The following is a 16,957-nucleotide window of genomic DNA, read 5'->3' as shown; positions in this document are numbered from 1 at the left end:
GATATAGCCATGTTCAAAGGGAAGAAGCCCCTTGCTGAAGAAATATAATTTCTGTCAGCTTTACATCTTATTCTGGTAACATAAATCTCAGGTGAAAAGTTTTTCTGCAAACTCTAAAGATCTCAGCCTTCTTCAGAGCGTGGTCAACTTTTAAAAGACTGAGGTGTAAAGTATGAGTTCCGCTGTGAAAGTACAGTCCTCTGATGTGCTACTGTACTGACCACACTTCCCTCCAGCTCCAACTGCAGGACAGAATGAAAGCTGCAGTGATTTCCGGCAGCTGTTTACTTGCAGATTTAGGTTAAATGTTTACAGTCTCTCTGGGACTTTAAGGAAGTGGAGCATTAAAACAACCCACTTTCTTGTAAGTTTCTCACTGGGCTGTGACAGCTAGTGACAAATTGCAAACAGTGGTCACAGAATGGTTTTCCAAAATGACTTAAGACAATTCACAAGGGGCTCTAAAGGTCTTTGCACAAACTCTAAAGTCTTGTTGTGTCACTTCAACATTTTAAAAACACAGAGAAAATTCAATTTTTTCAAAATGCTTGCAGATTTATTGTAGGTGTCTGGATCCCATTTGATTTCCATTTCATACCTACCTCGAATTTTCCCCAGTCAGAAAACATGTGAAATGTGAGAGAACTTTGGGATGGTGATCCATGAAAGGTTTGTATAGGATTCTTAGGTTTGTGCCAGTGCCATGTATCAAATGAGCTCCAGTTCAAGCTCCAACTTACTCCAACATTATTCATCCATGAAAAGAATTTCTGCAATTTTTGCTAAGAAAATTGTAATTTGGGCACCAAATGACAATTTACTACATTCGGGTCGGGCCGGGCTTCTCTCTCGCTGAAATTTTTAATAAATATATTGTAATGGCTGCAAAGAAGAACCTTAGGCGGGCGATTGTCAAACAGCTCTTTATTAATCCTGTATGTCAGAACGGTCACCGCACGAACCGAAAGGCAGAGCCAGCTTCTTCTTACTCCGAGGGAGAACGTTCACCGAACGTGCACACACACACACCCACACGCACACACACACACACACACACACAGGTAGACTCCGCCCCCTCTATCCTACCAGTCACCAGCCCACCGTTGATTGACATACACTGGCAGAAAGAGGGGGGTGCCGGCCACCCGCAGCTCTGCGCACGTGTTGTGAATGTAATAAATCCCCGATATGGAGCAGCAAGAAGTCAAGGATAAACTTAAGACAGGGGAACTGAAAAGGCAAACACGCAACGCCGCAGCTGCAGTATTTCTCCGTGTAATTAAGCGAGTGCGCATCAAGTTCTCTCTTTCACTTTCTTTGTCTGGCCTCTTATTCTGTGTTCCAGCGTTATTTCATTGTGCAAATGCATTTATCATGATCATAAAAATATGTAGATTATTTTAACCTTAAATCTTGCGTTTTTTTTCTGCCAAAAAATGCTATGGGATAAATTGAAATTTCGGATTTGCTTCAGGCTCGGGCCTGCAAATCAAGTTAATTGGTCGGGTTCTGGCCTGGTTCGGCTTTAATGCCCGTGGGCCTATGTCGGATCGGGCTGGATTTTTAGGCCCGATCTTACCTCTAGGGCAAACACAGGTGGTCATCACAGAAACTGCGCACAAACCCATTCAGGGCCCACATTTCTGACCACTTTTCAAACAAAAGGGGCCCACTTGGCCTTGCTGGCTGGGAAGAAGGTTTGACATCTAGGTGATGGAGCTCAAAAAAAGATATAATCTTCCTCTTAAGTTCAACTTGTCGACAAAAATGTTTAGCATGCTCTTTCTGAAAGCTTCCAACAGTTTCAGCCTTCATTTGTAATTGATGATATAGAAAACTGTTAAGAAAGTTATCTGTGTGTGGTTCAACAGAAGAAGGAAAAGAAGACATTAAAATCAAACCAGGGAGACATGTATTTAAAGATCTAAAATACAGTTGATTTGAATATTTATTAGGGTTAAAACATAAAAGATAAATATAATGTAATACTGAGAAGATGTATTAACATCAAAAGAAGTAATGCTTTGGTCACAACTGCTCGACAAATGGGCAAACATGCAGGTGGCCGTCACAAAATCGTATTACCTAGACCACTTAGTGGGTCTGTACAGTATAGTAACATTTTCTTGCACATTTTTAATATGCCTGTGTTTGGCAAGGGAGCGGCCACCAGTGTGTGAATGTTTGTGACTGGGTGAATGGGTCTGTGACTGTAAAGCGCTTTGTCCTTGTAGGTAGAAAAGCGCCTCTTGTTAAAGTAAAATATGTCCAACACAAGAGGCCCTCAGCTCTCATCTGTCTGCCCAGCTGTTGGACAGGACAAGTTGAAAAAAAAAGAAAAAAAAGAAAAGCGCCATATAAATATACACCATTTACCAATATGGGCATGCTGCGGGCAACGGGTCATAGTGAAAACTGATGCTATGTTCACACTGGCCATGTGTGGCATGCTTTTAGCAAATGGTATTCAAGCTAGACTGTCTCTACCTGATACTATCGAATGGTCAGCGGTTCGATCCCCACTCCCCCCAGTAAACTGTTGTTGTGTCCTTGGGCAAGACACTTCATCCTCCCTGCCTCCAGTGTGGCTACACTGGTGTGTGAATGCAAAAGAATGTCCCAATGATGGCCTAAAAGGGCCGTAGGCACATATTGGCAGCCACACCCCTGTCAGTCTGGCCCAGGGCGGCTACATCAGTACCTTACCATCACCAAATATGAATGAGGAGTGAATGAATAATGGATACTCATTGAGTACAGAAAAATCAAATCCATTATTATTATTAGTATCTATACCTCCACATGTACCAACAGTTGGAAGAGACTCAGTACAAAATGTCAAAGCGGTTAAAATCTTGCAAATATGTCTCCAGGCTTTTCCTTTCACAGCTCTATCCTGATATATGAAAAAGTACAATTATTAATTTCTCCTTCATGATCAATTTTCAAAAGACTTGCACTTCCATCAGTTAAAAAAGACACCACCCAGATGTCACTACCAAATTCGTGTCCCTGATTGGTCAAAGTACAACATGATTTAATTTTCAACGCATATTCACTGTCCATGCATTTTATTGGTAGAGCCCTTCAACAGACTTAAAAACTGGCGTGAAAATGAGGGTTTTTAACACGGAAGCCCAAAACGTGTATATGCTCGCATTTACATAGACTTTTCATTTGGAGGTTGTGGCTTGAACATAGCTTTAAACAATATAGCATGTCCAACAGATTTTTCTTTAATTTTCAACCCCTCCATTATCCATACAAGTACTTCACAATATGCTTACCCCACACTTATAACAATGGTAAGCTTCATTTTCATGACATTCCTTAAGGTGGCCGTACGAGCCACAAGGGAACTTTAAGACACACCTGAGCTCCCATTAAGATAAAGCTGCTCCTGTCTACGACCATCTACTGTGCTGGCCCAGACAACCCAAAAACCAGCTGCACTCATATGGGCCAGTCTCCCGTGTGGGTGCATGTGACTAAAGCATGACTATTGTCAAGTTAGTTATAACACAACAACATTGTTGAAATACGAGAAATGCACACAGACTGGCCTTTATATTTGTTTTAGAACAAAAAATATATTTTTCAAGTGGAGGGATGGTCTCCACTCAGAAAATGTTTAAAGTCACTAATGTCTGAAATTAGGCTTGATTACCAATTTTGTTTACAATGAGAAAACAAAAATGTTGGTTTTTATTAGCTTTTCCGTTTGATGCTTTTCCGACTCTTGAGATCCTGTGGTTTTAAGACAAATCAACTTTGCGGGCTGAGCGGGCAGACACTGCCTCAGGCAAAAACCAAGTTGCCCCTTTAAAAAAAACATACCAGGTTTTTCTTGAAACTGTACAGTCTTTCTGTGCAACATGCCTTTGCAGACATTAAAAGAGGAACATTAGAAAACATATTTTTTCCTTTTAATTGATTAAAAATGTTGGCCAAGAAGGACAGAGTCTGTGGGAAACAATTAGTTAGCACCCCTTCAGCATGTGGCTTATAAGAAGTTGGTTGTTTGGCACATAAGATCTCTCAATACCTGGAATAACCTTTAATTATAAAACATCTCCTCCTGGGCTGGACAGTCTGTGCTCTGACTTGGATCACACTATAACAAAATAGGGATTAATGACAGTAAATGTCTCAAGAGGGAGAAGTTGGGGTGTCTACGTTTCTGTGTACAGCAATCATGCTCTTTGGTATGTCTATGAAGACTCTCATTCATCCAGGTAGATTCCATCATAGTAGTAGGTTTAAAGGTTGTCATCTGGACTTGGTTTTTAAAGTTGAAGACGCCCAAGAGGTGCCCTCAAGCTCTGACGGAAAGACGAAAGAAGAATAACATATCCGTCAAGCCCTCCGAACCTGTGGATATCCAAACCAAATCCCAACATACAAGAAAACAAGACAAGAAGGAACATGAGCCTAAAGGGAACAGTATTTCCATTCCTCATATCTCAGGCCTGTCTGAAAAACTTAAAAGGATTTTCAGACAACATAACATTCCAGTTCATTTCAAACCTGTTAATACTTTCAGACAAAAACTGGTTCATCCTAAGGACAAACTTCCCAGCTATAAACAGAACAACGTTGTGTGCTCTATCTACTGCAAAGAGAACTGTAATGAACAGTACATAGGAGAAACCAAACAACCTCTACACAAGTGGCTTTACCAATTTACCAGAGCCAATTCTAGTGAACCTGAATCTCCAGTACACATCCAGCTGAAGGCCACAAACCACTCGTTCGAGAATAGTGAGGTCCGAATTTTAGCCAGAGAGAAAGGATGGTTTGAGCGAGGAGTGAAATAAGCCATCTTTGTCAAGAAAGATAAACATTCTCTCAATAAGAATGGTGGTGACAGGTTTATTCTTCCATCCATCTACAGCAGTGTTCTGAAACCCACACAAACCGTACCAGTTTCACCTAGGTCAATAACAGCTGAAAGAGATGACCAGTTGGGGAGGGTAACTACTGTCGCCTCAACTCCAGCTGAGGACAAAGGACTCCTAACAACCCGAAACCATGGAGTCTAAGTAGACAATGCTATCCAGTTTCAGGTTTTACTCCTCCCCCATGAGCACATATAAACCAGCTCTTTTACCAGCCATTTCAGAATTGACAAAGCCTTTTGGAAGAGAGGTGAAACGTCTTTAACTTTAAAAACCAAGTTCAGATGACAACCCTTAAACCTACTTCTATCATGCTCTTGGTGATAACACAGTGTGTTAATCATGACTCCAGTACACTTGTAAACAGGTTGTTGTAAATTATTGCAACTAGCTGAGGCTCTCTGCCACAGCACAGCCAAAAGAAGGATGATACTGCAGACACATGCAATTAGATTTAAACTTTTTTTTTTTTTTATGAAGACCAATGTATTATTTCATTGTACTTTCATTCTTGCACTGCTCTGACTGCATTTGGCAGCCTGTTCCATTATCTGAGAACCATCAAGGAGCATCTGCAGACAAAAATGTCAGACTGTTCCTTTACAGAGACACAGCAAAGAAGATTAAGTCACTATATAGCTCAGGATTAATGAACTGAATTCAAAGTAGCCCAAGACAGTTTAAAAAAAAAGCAATAAATCACAGTTTGGTCTGGTAAAAGCTTGCAGGCTAAATATGCAATGTGATCAAAGCATGAACTGTAGTTCTTTGGTCCAAAATACTCATAAGTTGAAACAAGTCATTGGATGTCAGTGGGGAACCCGGGTTGGTATTCTCGCTGAACTCCATCATCTACTTACTGAAAACCCACTGTAGCAAATCCGCACCTTTAAAAAATTAGTTCTGCACCTTGGAATATATGTTTTTTGCTGTTGTTTTTTTGCCACGTCTGAGGAAATCAAAGTGGATTCCCCCCCAATGTCAAAATATTTTCACATAACCCACAAGGAAAAACCCTGCAAAGGAGAAAACAACACTAATTTACCTTTACAAACCCCGCGCCTTTTCTGGGCTTTTTATTATTTTATTTATTTATTTATTTTCAATATTTTACACTTTGCTCTAATAATTTATATTTAAGACTGTTTTTATGACAAAACTTGATATCGATCTTTCTAGTGAAACTTCCATTTCCTTGTTTTGTATAGATTTATTTTAGTATATCAATAATTCTACAATAAACATAAAACTGTCCAAAAAACTCATCTCAATGTAAATGTTTTACAGCAAAAATCATTTAAAAAAAAATTCTTTAAAAAGTTTTTTTTTAACAACAAACATCAGATGTATAAAGACAAAATAAAAACCTATAAATCCAAAAACAAAGCTAAAAAAGGTTTTAAAAAAAAGGATAAAGTCTAAAAAAAACAGTTGAAGCTCCATTAAACGATATACAAAGTTTTAGGTATTTATTCCCATTGGTATTGCAACCTCAAACTGTATTTGTTTTAAACCAAAAATTCTAAATGCAATAAACCTCTTTAAAACGTTCACGTTCAATTTCAAAAATTAAAATAACTATGCTAATGAGGGGTTCTGTGTCATTTTACTCATTTTAAACAGGCGATATGATTGGCAAACTTACCGGAGAGTTTAAAGACTACTATGGGTTAAGCTTTTGTGTAATTTACTTTCCCTTTTAAGTCAAAAACTAAATGGTATCTCAATTTAATTAATGCTCCATGAAAACATCAGAATCAAAATATAAATGTTCGATTTCAGCTCTAAAAGACATCAGCAGCTACACTATACACTGCATTTCCTCACCCATCCAAATGATCAGAATCAGGTGTCCTAATCACGTGGCCTGACCACAGGTGTATAAAATCAAACACTCAGGCATGCAGACTGTTTTTAAAAACATTTGTAAAAGCTTTGGCCGCTCTCAGGAGCTCAGTGAATTCCAGCGTGGATCTGTCATAAGATGCCACCTGTGCAACAAATCCAGTTGTGAAATTTCCTTGATCTTAAATATTCCACAGTCAACTGTTTGCTCTATCATGACAATATGGAAGAGTTTGGAAACAGCAACTCAGCCACAAAGTGGTAGATCACGTAAACTGATGAAGAGGGGTCAACGGATGCTGAAGCAAATAGTGCAAAGAGGTCGCTGACTTTCTGCACAATTAATTGCCATAGAGCTCCATACTTCATGTGACCTTCAGATTAGCCCAAGGACAGTATGCAGAGAGCTTCATGTAATGGGTCTGCATGGCTGAGCAGCTGCATCCAACCCACACAAGTGCAATGCAAAGCATTGGATGCAGTGGTCTAAAGCACGGCGCCACAGGACTCTAGAGCAGAGGAGATGCATTGTCTGGAGTGATGAATCACACTTTTCCATCTAGCAATTTGATGGACGAGTCTGGGTTTGGAGGTTGCCAGGAATATGGTAAATTTTGGAATTCATTGTGTCGGGTGTGAAATTTGGTGAAGAAGGAATTGTGGTGTGGGGTTGTTTTTCGGGACTTGGGCTTGCCCACTTAGTTCCAGTGAAAGGAACTCTGAATGCTTCAGGATACCAAACATTTTGGACAATTCCATGCTCCCAACTTTGTGGGAACAATTTGGAGAGGGCCCCTTCTTCTTCCAGCATGACTGTGCACCAGTGCCCAAAGCAAGGTCCATAAAGACATGGATGACAGAGTCTGGTGTGGATGAACTTGACTGGCCAGCACCTAGTCCTAAACTGAACCCGACAGAACACTTTTGGGATGAATTAGAGTGGAGACTGAGAGCCAGGCCTTCTCCACCAACATCAGTGTGTCTTACCAATGCGCTTTGGAAGAATGGTCAAAACTTCCTGTGAACACACTCCTCAACCTTGTGGACACCCTTACCAGAAGAGTTGAAGCTGTAATGGCTGCAAAAGGTGTCATATGGCACCATGAGGCAGGTGAGCAAATACTACCTGGGTCATGCTCTTGGGAAAAGACATCGGCTCGCAAGGGTGTGACAACAGAAGGATTCCCATATGGCGTCATAGGGAAAGGGTCCAATCACACAGCTTTTTAACTATGACCTGTGATCCCCCCCCCCATAAATACTGCCACTTCTTTTTGATAAAACTTGAATGTTTCACACAATCTCAATGTACCGGTACATTACTTTCCACATCAGTTTTCATGAACGGGCAGCTTAAATTAGCATAAAAGATTATTAAGCCAAAAGGCATATGCTTATTTTTTTCATGTTAATGATTGAGAAGTTCTTAGAAATATTGATGGTATTTTGTTCTGACGTATCCAATCCTGTTGCAGCAGGTTTGACACACACCTAATGCAGTACCTTTTGTTTAAAACAAACATAGCTGGAATACTATTTTAGCTTTGGCATGTTTTCCTTGTGCAATATGGCTATGGAAGCACTTTTTGAAATAGTGTCAAAATATGTTTAAAAAATCTTTATGATCTGCTGTTTGTCAATTGAATAAAATTTCAAATGTATTGGAAATGTTTTTGTATCTCTTTGTATTAGAGTTTGCAGTATAGTTGATGATGGCAGAGTTTGTAAGGAATAATTTCAATTTGGCCCCGTAAAAATATTTCAGTAATAAATAAGTAGAAATAAAGTGTTTTCTACAATGGCCTTGAAGTGCAAATCCCTCCAACAAATCACTCAATGCAAAATAAAAATAAAAATAAAAAAAACTGACCATTAAAAAAGCAAAACAAATAGAAAAGTTTTTAGAAATCAAAGCAAAATTCCAGAAACACATAATGAAGAATGAAATGTCTTCATTGTCTGCATATAATAAAAGTTTTATGATTAGTGTGGAGCATATCCAGTATCACTTCATGCCAAATAACTTTACCCAATTTTCTGCTTTCTTCTTTTGTTTCCTTTTTATAATCTTTTTTTTTTATTCTGGAAATTACTTATGCTTATAAAATGTTTTTCAGAGTACCTACCTTTTTGAGGTTTGTAAATGCGTTAGATTTTTTAACATTTCATTTTGATTTCTGTAAATTACAATTGTTTTGTGAATCTCTTCATATTTATTTCATTTACATTTTTTGGTGTGTTGGTTTCTGAAATTTTGTGTTGATTACTAAAATTTAATGTTGGTATTTTATCATTTGTTTTTCTTTTTAATTTTTGTTGTGATCTTTAATATGTTTTTGCAGTGAGCGATATGTTGGTGTAAAAATATTGGAAAATGAAATTATTTTTAGTAGTTATCAGTACAAATAGTTAAAGGCATCATTTTAAAAAATACTGTTTAAAGTTGATGAACTTCCCTGGCAGTTTCTATATTTTACTATTTGTGCCAGTCTCACAGATGGAAACTCAGGTTTCCTGTTTTTATTCCAGTAACAGCCTGTTTTGATGATCTTTAACCAAAAATTCAGACACTGGTTAGTGCAAAGTAAAGGAAAAGCAATACTTACTCTCTTTAATTACTGTCACATGAACCACATCTTGGACTTTTTATTTCTTTGGTATTTCCCCTTTTCAACAAAAGAAGACAAATAATTCTGGACTGAAATACCTAATGGGTTGTAGCATTAAATGAGGATGCTAGCTAGCCTCATCGATCCACAAGCATAAAGTTCCCATGGATATATGAAAAGAAACAGTCCAAAAGCACACAGAATTTCAGATGTAAGTCTGATTTTTAACATTCAAACATATCCATACCGTCTAAGAAAGAATAAAAAAAGGAGCAAGAGAGAAGGACCATCTGTCAATACTCTTACAGTACAAGACTGACTTCTATTGGTCAAGAGCAGGACTGCACATCGATCAAGATTCTGCTTGCACTTAATTGGAGCCCTCACATACACAAATGCACAGTGGAAAACACACCATCTCACACCTTAGAAAGCCTTACCTCTGGTCTGATAATAGCCAGAGTACACTGACCAATCAATGCTGGGTCAAAACATAATGCATTGTCTCTACTTTACTTTAAGAAAAAAAAAAAGAACTGAGGGTTATTTGGATTCACGTCATGCCTCTGCTCGTCCAACTGCCAGTTCTGTACTTTCTCTCCCACTCTCCTTGTCTTGGTCACTCTTTTCCCAACCACCACCTTTTTTGCCTGAAGGTTTCTCTTTCCATATCTTTCTTTCTTTATTTATTTATATATATTGATCCCTCTTTCTACTCCTGTTTTTTGTCACCCTGCACTTCAATCTCAATCTCTTTTCTCTTTGACCTTTTGTTGCAGTCTTTATACAGATGTCACTTGCAAGATGACTGATTGCAGTTGTGCAGAAGTCACTGCTACAGATGCAGATAAAATGACTTGAGGTTTTGTTGTTCATGCTGCTGATAGACACATTATTGCATTCATGAATTTACCTTTGATATTAAGAAGAAAAGCTGATGCGGCTGGATGACTCAGTTGGCTGACTGTAGATCTGGCACATAGGACAACAGGGTTTGCTTCCCACAGGGGGCAAAAAGGACTCTTCGCTCTACTATGTAACCACAAGGGGGCCCAAGCCTGAGTCCCCCTGTTCCAGGTCACAACCCGGATAAAATATCGGTTAGGTCAGGAAGGGCATCTGGCATAAAAAATCTCTGCCAAACCACCTGTGTGAATCAATAAAAGCTGGTGGCGACCCCTCAAGGGATAAGCCAAAAGGTGAACAACAAACATTTAAAAGAAAATCGGAATTCTGAATTCAATTTAAAAATACATTTGATATGATCTATATTGATGATGATATTGCTTCTGCAGCATTCTCAACAATGAAAATAAGATGAAAAATCTATCAAATTTGGAAACCTTTTGCAACACTTTTTTTTTATTTGAAAAATCTGCAGGAAAGAACTGAACAAAAATGTTAATTTTACAGACGTTCTCTTGAAATTAGCATTGCAGTAATTAGTTTAAAACAGTTTGTTTTGGATCACATTAGAATGAAAACAAGACAAATATTTGATTTTCTGTCTTGGAGCAGACCGATGAACACAGAAAGTTCAGCCAGGGCCCACTTCCTTTCAGCTGATCAGCTTGTTTACATCTCAATACTGACCAACATCTTCTGAATGTTCAGCTGAATAGTGGATGAACAGACTTCCTGGGACTTATTGATTGTGTAGCTCTGAGCCCAAAGCAGAACATTCCCTGCTTTTGTCCTCCCTCTGTCTTGCCTGCAGTGCAATTTTTCGTCAGCGCATTTTTCGTTTGTCTTATAGCAGATGAACTGCTACTGCAGTTTGGTTTCTGCACATTCAGTCGACTTTGCTTGAAAACGATAGCTGTTGCAGGCCACCGAATTCCTGTACGTGAAAAGGAGCTTGGCCCAGGCCTTCAAATGTCATCATTCATGTCAGAACTATCTGAGGGATGAGTTTTGGTCTCACTGGCTCTGTGAGACAGAAACTGGACACTGTCTAGCACCAAACTTCCAGCATTAGGCATCACTACCCCTACATTGTATGTCTTATTCTATATACACATGATATAACGTTTTTTTGGCATGCAGCAAACCTAGACTATGTGTGCAAGTGCTGCTTAGGTGTGTTAAAATGTAAAACAAAGTTTGCTAATAACTGGCTGTAAAACCAAACCCTTTCAGATATTAGGGTGGCATGAAGTCACAGGAAGATATTTTCTGACATTTACCACACTACAAGGCACACTCATTTTCTTCAAAAAACGACAAAGTGCCTTACAATCTGAAGTGCCTTATGTATGGATCAATGTTGATGCAAACAAGTTTTTTTGTTTTTTTTTAACCCTCCTGTTATTTTCATTTGTGAGGAACAGAGATGATGTTCCCGGGTCAATTTGACCCGGTGCATGTTTTATTAATTAAAAAATGTCTGAAACCAAGAAAATCCTAACAAGCAGTGTGAATATATCATCACTAACTCCATTACCAGTTATTCTTTCAAAAACTTAGTTAAAATGGTGTTTCTTTACCACTAACAGGAAGTGATTCAATTATTTAATAATTCACTAGTTTTTCTTAAAAATAATCATGTTCAAACTTTTTTTGAATTTTCCACTACTGTATTACTTTTAAAAGACTAACGTATAAAATACAATAGTTTTACATAACATTGAAACATAATCTTGAAATTTTGTTTTACATACATGCACTATGAACCAGAAAAAAACAAAATCACAATACAACAGACAAGCAATCGCAATATGAACTTGTGTGTGTGTCTGTACATCTACACAGCACAAGAGTGACAAGTCATCACACTGTGCTTTGTGCAAATTAATTTAGCACATTTCGCACAGGTCACGCTTGTCTTGACCTGGATCCTGTCTGCGGCTCGTCTCGCGCCCCCGGCTGTCCCCCCAACTCCATCTGGATGAAGCTCATCTGCTGGACTTTAAATATGTAGTTGTAGAGTTTGATAAACTAATTCCTCTTTATGAGTTCTGGTACATCGCCTGTCCGTCCTGGGGGAGGATCCCTCCTTCATGTGGGCACCCCTGAGGTTTCTGATTTTTTTCCGGAATCCATTTTTTTTATTAGGAGTTTTTCCTTAGGGGGGGTCTAAGGGCAGGGATGACAGTTTAGTTTAGTTTTCTTAGTTAGTTCAATTTAGTTTTTTTCCTATTGAATTCTATGTATTCATGATCCTTTTTATTTTATGTTTTACTTTTTCAATTACCAATACGAAGCCCATTGAGATGACAGTTGTTGTGAATTTGGGCTGTACAAATAAAATGGAATGGAATTGAATTGAATTAGATTGAGTTGAATTGAATTGACAGTCACATGAGTCACTGCCATCCTGGTGGGCCCTGGCACTGTCTTTTTAATGTTTTCTGAAGACAGGTTTGTCTGACGCATATTTGAGGATGAAGACCAATGTATTTCACCATTGTTTGACATGAATGTCTTGCTTGGAGGAACAGGAATAGCAATTCCTTCATCCGTTTCAAAATCAGAATCATTACAATCAGAATTTAGCTCAAGATAGTCTTCTTTTGATCATGATCAGTGATGACTTCCAGAGCCTCCTGGACTGTCATCATTCTGCTTCTGCTGCTCATTTTGTAAAGGTCTGCCTGTGTAATGTTGGAAGGACTCCCATGCAGAGAATCTTTTACATGTTTTGCCTCTCCCCTGTTGAGTGTCCACTGAATGTGGGTTGAGTTTTCCTACGAGAACATAGATGGTTCCTGTCAACAGTCATAACAACTATGCACCTGTGTGTTTGTGTGTGTGTGTGTGTGTGTGTGTTAGTGTGTGTGTGTGTGTCTATGTGTGTGATTGGGTTGAAATATGTCTCACAGCTGCAAAGAAAGCAAGACTACTTATAATAAGACATCCTTGTACCTCCATTTTGACTGCCGGGTCAAATTGACCCGAACATCATATATGTTATATAAACATGCAGGGGGGGGTTGCATATATGTGAGATTAACCATTTTCATAATATATGTTAATTACGCTACTTAAGGCAAGCAGAAGAAGTTTCATGCAAAAAAAATACTTTTAACTATTTTTTCTAGATGTTCAAACTTTAAAATGGGTCAATTTGACCCGGAACATAACAGGAGGGTTAATATGTTACTTTTATGTGTTACTAACAAGGTTTGGTGTTATTGAAAATAAGCTAACACAGCTAACGAGTCAGCGTGTCGTTTCTTCGGTCTGTTTTTCTCGAGTTGCAAACAAGGTTGGGAATTACAGGTATTGTGAATGTGCTAAGGTGGCTAATACTTCTAATGTGGCTAATGTGTAACATGTTACAACCAAGTTCTAGAGTTACCATGAAGGCATTTAATAAAGTCTGACTGATTGACGGACTTATCTCTGACTCTTTGCGTTAGCCAGTCATCACATGATTTAAATAAAGAAGGAAAGAAGCCGCGGACAAATGTAAAGCAAAGATTGTCATTTTATCAAAGAGAAAAAAGGGTCCTACTTCTTACTTGTTAGAACGTTTTGTTTTAACACTGCTAAAAACACAACTTACATGCTTTTCTGTATCTCGTTACGCACCCAGCGCTGCTGTGACGTCATCATAATAGCTACTTTATAAATTCTTTAACAGAATTCTCTTAAAAACAATCCCATAACACCACTACGATGAGACACAACAACTTGTTAAAATGTGATCGGATGAGTACAAGTTCATTAAAAGAATTTTTAACGTCATACACATTGCGCCTCATTGTTTTCTCGAAAATCTATATGTCATTAACACTTATCAGCATACCGTCTTAGATGTTTTCTTGTCAGTAACCGCCCTGCACTGTCTCCAAAGTACCAAAGGTGCAAGTAAAAAGTGTTGTATCTGATGTTGATACAGGCGTTTAAAATTGATCAGCGAAATATAACGTTTGAATCCAACAAGGACTGCAAAGCGCAGGACTTCCTTAATTTCTGTCTCTGGTTGCTTTACCCCACCCTTGTAATTCCTGACCAGTGATTGAAGAGATTTTTAGTCACATGGTTTTGTTTACAAGCTTTAGTTCAATTAAGGAAAGGCTGCTTGATGGCAGTCAGAATACAGACCTAACACAAGGTTCAGGACCAGACCGGACCGGACCAGAATAAGCAGACTCAGTCGGGACCAAATGGTTTTCACAGTCTGAACCATCTTCATCATTTCATGTGATTGCTTAAACAGAAAAAGATGAGTGGAAGAGTTGTTTTAATTGTGAATGTAGATTTTTTTTAATCCTTTAAAGGTGATCCCTGCATGAATCCTGGTCCCTAAACTATACCAAGTATTAAGTATTTATCTTTGATGTGGTTTATCTTGCAGCTGTCCCAACTTGTTATAGTCTGTGGGTTTTAAATGATATCCTCTGCAAAAGAGCTTCAGAATTAGGCAATAGTCTTTTAACCTTTAAACCACTGACACGCTCTCTACCAATGGTTTTTAGAGCCATCTTAAGTGCATCTGACTTCTCAGTTCATTCTGCAATTTCTGTCATCTGCTAGTTCGACATCATTAACCCAGGGTCACTGAAATGTGTTTTACAGATAAAGTTGTTTTTTGGATCCCAAATTTAAAACCTTTCACTGCAGGTGAACTGTTACTGACTGTTTGATTTGCCTTCTGTTGTCTTTGGCAAAGTAGGCTATTTTTGTCCTTGAAGCATTTAAAATGCACTCACCTTGCACTGAACCCTCTGTGTTATATATCCTTAGTGTCTTTACCTCACATATACCTGACAGTGTACTCTGTGCTCCCTGAATCCCAACCTTTTGTGAAGCATTGTATGCTGGAAAATAGGGTGATTTGTTTTGTGAGAAGAAAAGTAGAAACCATGCCTTCAATTTTCATTCCCCAAATTTACACAATCCAGGAAGTACTGATAGCTGCAGTTCCACCAAAGACCAGTAGAAGCTCCATTGACTTCTATGTTAAGGAGTCCAATTTTACATCTAAAATATAGATATATTCTTCTTTCTGAAATACGCTTTCTGAAGTTTTGTTGATGGTTATTATTTTACTTCTTGTTTATGTAGGGGGGCAAGGGTTTTTTCAACATCTATTTGAGCTCAAATCTGCAGACACTTAAAGACATTGTTCAGATGGCTCAGCTCTGAATGAGTTTCCTCTGACTTGAACTTCACAAACGACATTAAGGTCTGGCAGCTGCATGATTTGAGTGCGATTTTGGGCGGCGTGCCGTGGCGGGCCAGAGTTAAAAAATCTGAACTCTGACTAGATCACTGCATTGCATCAACCAATCAAGGACTCAACTTTGGGCACGGGAAATTTTCAGTGACAGTGGATAGAAAACACATCCAATATAGTGGAGCCATCAGATAGTTCTCCTGAACTTCCATCATTTTTCTTAACCTGCTGTATCACTTTCGGGGCAGGCGGGAGTTTTGGAGCCTGTCCCGGCTACTATTGGACAAAGGCGGGTACACCCTGGACAGTGTGTTGCAGGGCCAATGGAGGTGGAGCGATCGAGATCACTATGCTCCCAGGAGGCCAGCTGGTGTCCAGACAGAGAACCACTGCAGGATGGGGAGCCAGCCTGATTGGGCTTCCTGAACTTTATGATCTTTTGTTAATTGAGGCAATAATGAAAAAGGTCCCCTGATTTTATTCTTTTTATTATTATTTTTATATCTTTCCCTGTCTGGTTAATGCAATCTGATTAATGCAGGACAGCAAGCTCTCAAACTCGGTCAGAGAGGGAGCACAGATGCGGAGAACACATCAGCTCTTGGCCATTATGACATCACAACAGGTCATTAATTTCAAACAGAGCGTCTTTGCGACTGTTTCATTAGCCGCGGTTACATGTGCAAACTTCTTTCCGATTATAAATAATTCTCCATGGGCCACACTTTAGGTCGGAATAAATCATTTGGGCATGCGCAGTACTCTCTAAAATACCAGAAGAGCAAATGAGTCCCGCTGTAAACAAGCCGAGCTGTCACATGCACATGTCCGGCACGTGTGCAGAGGGAGCGTCTGCACGGACCCAATCTGAACAACTCAAATGTAGATTCCCAAAAACAACCATTATTATTCAAGGTGTGTCACACCTGCACACATACAGGAATGAGACTTTCAGAGTTGCTGCAATTATGCTTTTTTTCCCCCACAGAATTGCTGGGCAAACCGGTGGATTTTTTTAGACACACTATTGAAAAATCCAGTCACACATGCTAATTTGCTTTTTAGCACAAAATGTGTGTGAATTATTTCTGTCAAAAGCTACACCTCATGAGCTTCATGACTACTGAGAAAATCCAAGGTAAATACAACGCAATGAAAATTGTCGATTGACTTGTGAGTGCAGCAATGTAGAGGGAGTGAAAGATAACCTGCCATTTATGTTTTATACCATGTTGCCTGTTTACAGGAGGACAGTTTGGATTAATGGAAGCACAGTTGAGTCAGTTCATATTAGTTACATTGACTCTGTCTCTCCCACTAACAGCCTCACCGTGGCAACAGTTCAGTTGAATTATTGCCAGGAGATACTCCACTCACTGTGCTGTAAATCACAACATTCACCAATGTTGTAATGCTGTAGCTGAAAGGTGACAGAGAGATGTCATATCTGCACCAATTTTTATTTTATCTCATCTCAACAG

At 38.9% G+C, this 16,957-nt stretch overlaps 1 protein-coding gene across 9 annotated transcripts in view; it reads left to right on the top strand.

Annotated features, from left to right (window-relative positions):
- cntfr (ciliary neurotrophic factor receptor) overlaps nt 1–16,957 on the top strand; it is a 308,146-nt gene that overhangs the window by 276,644 nt on the left and 14,545 nt on the right. The window lies entirely within an intron of this gene.

This window comes from Oryzias latipes, chromosome 12 (genome assembly GCF_053564925.1).
Source record: "Oryzias latipes strain Hd-rR chromosome 12, Olatipes_Hd-rR_3.1".
NCBI lineage: Eukaryota > Metazoa > Chordata > Actinopteri > Beloniformes > Adrianichthyidae > Oryzias > Oryzias latipes.
The sequence above is the reverse complement of the archived record's forward strand: the minus strand, read 5'-3'. Positions and strand labels throughout refer to the sequence as shown.